This window comes from Triticum dicoccoides, chromosome 1A (assembly GCF_002162155.2).
Source record: "Triticum dicoccoides isolate Atlit2015 ecotype Zavitan chromosome 1A, WEW_v2.0, whole genome shotgun sequence".
Taxonomy (NCBI): domain Eukaryota; kingdom Viridiplantae; phylum Streptophyta; class Magnoliopsida; order Poales; family Poaceae; genus Triticum; species Triticum dicoccoides.
Window position 1 is genome coordinate 211,350,471 of NC_041380.1, and position 8,169 is coordinate 211,358,639.

Here is an 8,169-nt window from a genome sequence, read left to right on the forward strand (position 1 = left end):
TCTTTGACCAGTATTGGATAACAAAGGAGAAGATGATCTGGTGTTCGGCCCCCCTTCCTGAAGGCTTGGATAATCCAGTGCTGGAGAAGATGCTTGAGCCAGCACCTTGCCCGGTGCCCTCAAAGGAAGATGAAGGGGTGAATAAAGAGGGCGAAAGTGGGCCTCCACCGCTACCTATTCCGACCGAGGGAACGAGCGCCTCCGTGAGGGAGGATAACCAAGGGGAGGAATCTGACATTCTCTCACCCCGGGGAAGGAAGAGGACTACCTCTGAAGATCCGGAAACCAAGGTTTCCAAACGGGAGAAGAAATCTCCACCAGAGGGTCCTGCCTTGGAGGGTGTTCTTGCCACATCAAGTCCACGCGGGGATCAGCCCTCTAACGAGCTATAAGTAATTAAAAAGTACTTTAATAGTGAAGATATACTACCTTACCTCTGAGGAAAATAACCGAAGCATTTATCTTGCAGTTCAGAACTTAGCCCTTCTCAGCAGAGCTCGTCTTTGGGGGATCTTCTTCCGGAGATGATGGAGAGCGAAATGCCTCCCCCGGACTCCCCCGGTCAAGAAGCGGGCGACCTTGAAGTGTCGTCACGGAGGGCCTCGCCGGATCAGGTGAGGCCAGAAGATAATCCTATGGTCGCCCGAAGTCCCCAGTATCCGGCTCTTGAAGAGAGCAACCAAAAGAATCCGGCACCGTCTGGTATGCGGTCGGACGCACTGAGGGATCTGCTAGAGCGAGCAACTATCTCAGAAGAACACCATACATTGATGGGTACGGTGATTGAAAAGATTTCGTCCGCCGAAAGCGGGTTGCATGAAGCCTTTATGAGTCTACTGACGGGTTTTGAGGTACGTGAAATGATATACATTTGTGATACAACCACACATTTTTTAGGTGTGCCCTGTGTAGATAGTATCCCCTGAGACTCTGGTTGTTGTCGAGAATGGAGGCATACAGAGAATCGTAGTCCCAGGTAATAACCAGACCGCCTTCATGTGCAGGTGGTTGAAGCTCCGGTGGCTAGCCGGACTTATGGGTTTGCCGAACTAAAGCGGCAACTGGATGTGGCAAATGCCGACATCGAGCTTGTTAACAAGCGGCTCCACGAGGCACAGGGTAGGTGATTTTTCTGGTGAATGTCACATAGTAAGAGTAGCGTCATGCCAGTATCTTAAATATGTTGTGACTGTAGATGGAGATGCCACCGTGGAGACCCTTCATGCGGAGCTTGCCCGAGCCAAGGAGCAAGCAAGGAGTAATAATGCAGTCGCTTTGAAGGCGGCCGAAGAGTTAAGAGTCGAGAAGGCCGCGCATAGCCAGACCAAAGAAAAAATGGCCAAGATGACTGTAAAGTTGAAAGACACTGCCGACCGCTGCCAGCTTCTTGAAGAAGAAAACTGGGCGAAGGCGATGGACCTAGAAAAGGCCATGACGGCGACCAAAGACACCCGCTCTGCAATGAGAGCAAAGAAGGAGGAACTGTGTGAAGCCGGGGATATTGTGGCTGGGAAGCCCTTTATGCCGCGAAGGAAGTTTGGTGATCCTCGCTATGCCCCTCTGGATCGGCTGTGGAGTTCGGCAGATGCATATCTGGACTTGGCGGCGAGCACTGTCGATGCGGCCGAATACTTCTGAGATCAAATAGATCGTGAAGTGGACAAACTGTTCTGGTCGCAATTTAACGTTCCAGAGCGTCCGCTTCCATTGACTGATCAGCTTGCCGAATGGGCCGAGCTGAATAGATTGTCCGGACTCGCCACGAGGTCTGTTGTAAATCATCTGTGGCCGGAAAGGACAAAGCCGAACAGTTATTTTAGCTTGGTGCAGCAGTTCCTTGATGCGGTGCCGCGCATTAATGCAATGAAGAGGTCGGCATGCATAGAAGGCTCACGGACTTGCCCGTGTTAAGACATACTGGGCGGAGATGGATGCCACCACTGTTGCGGCGCAGGGTTCGGCCTTAGGCCGAGTGGCTGCCGAGCACTATTTTGAAGAAGTTCTTGAAGGCGCTCGTTCGATAGAGGCCTAGTGCTCGAAGAATATTATGTTTGAGTGACATGTATTCCCATTGTAAAAACAATGTTTTATTGAATTTAAGAAGGCTGTATTTATACTTTTTCCCAAAAGTAATATGATGCCTCCTGTGCGGCCGTTTACATATATATGTATATAACCTGAAAGATTGCAGTCGTCGGCTTCAGCCCCCACGCATATAATGCAGGGGTGTTCGCAGAAGACACATTTTCACACTTAATCCAACGTCTTGGTCCTATTAAGGAGGTGATAGCGCATCGAACTAGGCAACCGGACTATAATGCTTTAACACTTTCACTTAGCCATAGGAGTTTGACAGTGGGGCTACTATATAGCCCCTGGTGACTCCGCACTCATTCGAATTCGGGGTGCGTACATGCCTGGCCGGGAAACGGCCCTTCGTTTAGGCGGAGGAATCCCGAAGATTCCGATAGGTCATCGAGTGGTTGACCAGTCTCATGCTATATCATGACAGTCAGTTTTCGGCTTTCTCTACTGAGGTGCTCATCCGGATGAACCAGGGCACAATCGCAGTAGTTCTCCTGGTGCCGCCTTAGCCGATAGAGCGGAACGTAAGGCAGCAAAACACAGGAGCCGGGCAAACCCAACATTTGACCAAAGACATGATTCGGAGCTGATGCATATAAGGCCAAACTCGCGACGCCGAACACTCCCTAAGGTATTCGGTCTTTATGGTGTAAACCGGGCCTAAACAATGCCCTTTGTAATAAGCCCCTGGTGTCCAGGTACGTGCATTATTCTGACGTGGCCACATGCCAAGACGTCAACATCCTTCTCAATTGTACTGAGAATCCGAGGGATGTGTATCAACAAGAGAGTGTAAAAAAGGTTTACGCAGGGTCTTAATCTAAAAAGAATCCTTGGAACGGGTCCCTGCTACACGTCTGCCCCCGTGTCTCCGTTGTGCCGTATCCTGGACGGGTGTAGCATGATGGTCATCTGTAAAATAGAGGAACTTAGTTGAAAAGTTGTCGTGCAAAAAGGTAGGTATACTAAAAAACCATGTACAATTGAAGATGAGTAAAATTGAGCCTGATTGCCACTTGTTCGCGCGCGTTGAGCCCCTTGTATTGTAATAGGGGTGTGGCCATCAAACCTATATTAATTACATATAGCTGCGCCGGACTCGTCTAACCGCGTCCGTGGTCTTAACGACCTGTCAAATGCTTTAGTTGGTGAGGCCGTTTAGTGTGCGGCTGCCAAGGCAGCCGCGCTGTCTTTGGCTCGCAAGGAGCGCTCAATATTTTCCACTTACTGTAATGATGCCGCATGGACCGGGCATCTTAAGCGTGAGGGAAGCGTAATGCGGTATTGCATTAAAGCGAGCAAAATCTTCGCGTCCAAGTAGTGCTTGATAGCCACTTTGGAATGGCGCAATGTGAAAGGTTAAATTTTCACTAGGAAGTTATTGGGGAAGCCAAATGTAACCTCTAGTAGCAGGGAGCCCGTGCAATGAGCCCCTGGGCCTAGCGTTACTCCTTTAAAGGTAGTATTGCTGTGGCAAATTTTCGTTGGGTCTATCCCCATTTTGCGGATTGTGTCCTGATATATCAGGTTTAGACTGCTGCCACCGTCCATCAGGACTCGTGTGAAGTGGTATCCGTCAATTATTGGATCTAATACCAAGGCAGCCCATCCCACACTCCGGATACTTGCTGAGTAATCCTGATGGTCGAAGGTGATCGGTTGAGGCGGCCAGTGGCAGAACTTCGTTGTGATAGGCCCTTCGGCATGTTTATCTGGGAGTGCCACTTTGCTTCTCCCCTTTATCACGTGTAACACGTTTACTGTTTTGACTTCTGGTGGAAATTTCTTCTGTTCCCCAGTGTTTTGCTTGCGAGGCTCATCCGCGTCTTCGCTTGGTGTATCCTGCCCCTTATGTTCGGCATTGAGCTTGCTGGACTGCTTGAAGACCCAACATTCTCTGTGGGTACAATTTGCAGGTTTATCGGGGGTGCTATGGATCTGACATATTTGGTCCAGAATTTTGTTTAAGCTGGACAGTTCATCTCCGGCGCCTTTAGGGGGCGGCTTTTGGTGACCTAGCCGAGAGCGTCTGAATCCGGCGTTTACCGCCGTGCTCTTCAGGCTGTCTTCTTTATTCTGGCGCTTATTATTTTTGCTGCATCATGATTTCCCGTTTCCGTCTCTATCTTCGGATGTACTTGGGTCGCTGGTGCTGCATCGGGCTAGCCAGCTGTCCTCGCCCGCGCAAAAGCGGGTCATGAGGCTTGTTAATGCTGCCATTGTTCTCGGCTTTTCTTGGCCGAGGTGTCTGGCGATCCATTCGTCTCGGACGCTGTGCTTAAAGGCTGCCAAGGCTTCGGCGTCCGAAAAGTCGACTATTTGGTTCTATTTAGTAAGATACCTATTCCAAAGCTTTCGGGCTGACTCTCCGGGCTGTTGAGTTATATGACTCAAGTCGTCCGCATCCGAAGGTTGGACATAAGTCCCTTGAAAATTCGCCTGAAAAGCGTCTTCGAGCTCTTCCCAGCTTCCAATGGAGCTTTCGGGAAGGCTTTTAAGCAAGTGCCAAGCTGGCCCTTTGAGCTTGAGGGGTAAGTACTTGATGGCGTGGAGATCATCTCCTCGAGCCATATGGATATGGAGGATATAGTCCTCAATCCAGACCCCAGGGTCTGTTGTTTCGTCGTATGCCTCTATGTTTACGGGTTTGAATCCCTCTGGAAATTTATGGTCCAGCATCTCATCGGTGAAACATAGGGGGTGTGCGGTACCCCTGTATCTGGGTGTACCGTGGTGTTCGAATGTTTGTTGTGTTGCATCATATGCCGGAGCGCACTTGCGTGGTCCATAAATGGATCTGATTGCGCCGTCCTTTTGATGCGAGCCCTCACGTGGATCGCGTATTGGCTCATGTGCGGCGTTGTTCGCCGCTCTATGTTGGCTGTGAGGTCATCTATCCGGTCGGATGGCCATTTTAATGTTTGGTTGCGGGGGATCTAAGGCCTCCTCATCGAATTCAGGTAGCAACTTCCACTTCGGGTAGCTCTTGGTGTGGCGGTTACCGCCGTACTTCGCCGCTGTGTTGAGTACTTTACTCCATCTGATTCTGAGTGTGTCTTGCGCAGCCTTGAGCCTTTGCTTCTGCTTTTTTAGACTCCTCGCGGTGGCAACAAGCCTTTGATGGGCATTCTGTTGCTCCGGGTGTCTGTCCGGTGTGATGTCGTCCGGACTATTATCTTTGACAGAGTCGGGTTGTTCGGTTTGATTCTCCATGTTGCCGTGGTCCGGTGATGGTTCACCCTGCTCTAATGCTGGGTCTATATGATCATTGTTTCTAGCGAGGCGGGATTTGGAGTGGCGCTTACGCCGCCGCTTTGACTGCTTCTCGAGGGGACAACCCTTCGTTGCGTCCTTCCGTTCCTCGTCGTCATTTTCTTTTGGTGTGTCCACCATGTATACGTGTGATGAAGTGGGCGTCCAATGCCCTGTGGGAAGTGGTTCCTGTTCGTCTCCTGTATCGTTGTCCATACCGTCGATGTCTTCGGAGTCAAAGTTGAGCATGTCGGTTAAGTCATCGACAGTGGCTACTAAGTGGGTGGTGGGTGGGCGGTGAAGTTCTTCGTCATCCGCATCCCGATCCTGACGGACATAGTTCAGCCAGGATCCTCCTGACAAGGAGAGAGACCTTAATGAGTTTAGTATGTCGCCGAAGGGTGAGTGCTGAAAAATATCCGCAGAGATAAACTCCATGATCGGCGCCCAATCGGATTCGATAGGAACGGGCGCAGGCAGTTCAGAGTCCGTGGCCGAAGAAGGATCCGGCAGTTTAAGCACACGGCTCTCGTGAAGGGTAAGGTCGATCCTCGGCTTGATCGCCGCTGAGAGTGCGGCCTCCGTGGTGGGGTCTATCCCTCCGTATATGGATGGCGCAACTAGCTCCGAATTGAGGCTCAGAGTGGCTACTAGTGCGATCTCCTAAATACGGTCCGATGACAGAGCTAAATCGTACCCATCGTGACCGCGTGGCGTAGAAGGCCGGGGCTCGAATCCGTTAAAGATAAAGTCTCTGCGGGCATCGGCCGTGTAATTTAAGCTTCCAAACCTGACCTGGTGGCCAGGGGCGTAACTTTTGATCTGCTCCAGATGGCCAAGCGAGTTGGCCCGCAGTGCGAAGCCGCCGAACACAAAGATCTGTCCGGTGAGAAAAGTCTCACCCTGGACTGCATTGCTATCAATGATCGTAGGAGCCATCAGGCCTAACGGCGAAGACACAGAGGAACTCTCAATGAAAGCACCAATGTCAGTGTCAAAACCGGCGGATCTCAGGTAGGGGGTCCCGAATTGTGCGTGTAAGGCGGATGGTAACACGAGGCAAGGAACACGATGTTTTACCCAAGTTCGGGCCCTCTTGATGGAGGTAAAACCCTACGTCCTGCTTGATTTATTCTTGATGATATGAGTATTACAAGAGTTGATCTACCACGAGATCGGAGAGGCTAAACCCTAGAAGCTAGCCTATGGTATGATTGTTGTTCTTGTGTCCTACCGACTAAACCCTCCAGTTTATATAGACACTGGAGGGGGATAGGGTTACACAGAGTCGGTTATAAGGAAGGAGATCTACATATCCGTATTGCCAAGCTTGCCTTCCACGCTAAGGAGAGTCCCATCCGGACACGGGACGAAGTCTTCAATCTTGTATCTTCATAGTCCAACAGTCCGGCCAAAGATTATAGTCCGGCTGTCCGGATACCCCCTAATCCAGGACTCCCTCAGCCGTCCTCTTCCTTCTTCCCCCCGCAGGGGATTCATCTTCCTCCTCCTCTTCGTCCTCCTCGGAGGAGGAATGGGCATCAGAACCTTCGGATATTGTGTCTGAAGTGCCGCGGTGACGAAGGCCGCCCCGGGTCTTTTTGGCCTCCTTCTCAGTCGTCTTCTTCGGCACCTTGTAAGGCGCCGGGACCAGCATCTTCGTCAGAAGTGGGGTGGCCGGGTCTTCGGGCAGCGGGGCTGGACAATGCATTCGCTCCGCCTTCTTCGTCCAGCCATGGGAGAGTTGAATAACATGCGTTAAGCGCTTCCTTCGGATCATGCGGATAGAAAAGCTGGGTAAACTCACCGAACTTGCAGGGCGGGATAGTTGGTACCCGCGGTCCTCGACGGAGTCCGGCCATGATTTGCTGGACTTGAAAAACACCTTCCAAATGTCCTTGTGCGAGGAGCCGAAGAACCCTCGCAAGGTTTGGTGCCTGGCTGGATCAAATTCCCATAGATTGCAAGTCCGATGTTGACAAGGCAATACCCGGCGGACTAACATCACCTGGACTACGTTGACAAGTTCAATGTTCTTATCTCCCATATCTTTAACGTGCGTCCGGAGCACCGACAGTTTGTAGGACGAGGACCAGTCCAGGCCTTTCTTAACCCAGGATGTAAGCCATAGAGGGGCGCCAGATCGAAACTCGGGAGAGGCGGCCCATTCCTTGCCGCACGGCTCATTGATGTAAAACCACTACTATTGCCACTCCTTGATAGAATCATTAAAGGTTCCCGTTGGCCATATTACGTTGGGCATCTTGCTCACCATAGCGCCCCCGCACTCGGCGTGCTCGCCGCCCACCACCTTGGGCTTCACATTAAAAACCTTTAGCCATAAACCGAAGTTTGGCGAAATGCGGAGAGAAGCCTCGCACACGACAATGAATGTCGAGATGTTGAGGAAGGAATTAGGGGACAGATCGTGAAGATCGATCCCATAATACATGATGCCATGAACGAACGGGTGGAGGGGAAACCCTAGCCCGTGGACAAAGTGAGGGAGGAATACAACCCTCTCGTGGGGTTCCGGAGTGGGGACGATCTGTCCCACCGTCGGGAGACGGTGGCTGATTTTCTTAGCTAGATATCCGGCCTCCCGAAGCTTTTTGATATCCTTCTCTTGGACTGTAGAGGCCATCCATTTGCCTCTTGCTCCAGATCTGGACATCTTTGGAAGACCTTTTGTGGGCAGAGAAGGTGAACGCTTGGGCGCTGGAGCCTGAGCATAAGGGAATGAACCGGGAAGAAGGCGTGGGTGAAGAGAGTGAATCCTTGTCCCTTTATAAGGGTAGAATAGGCGATGCGCCTCCCCACTCACCTAGTAAA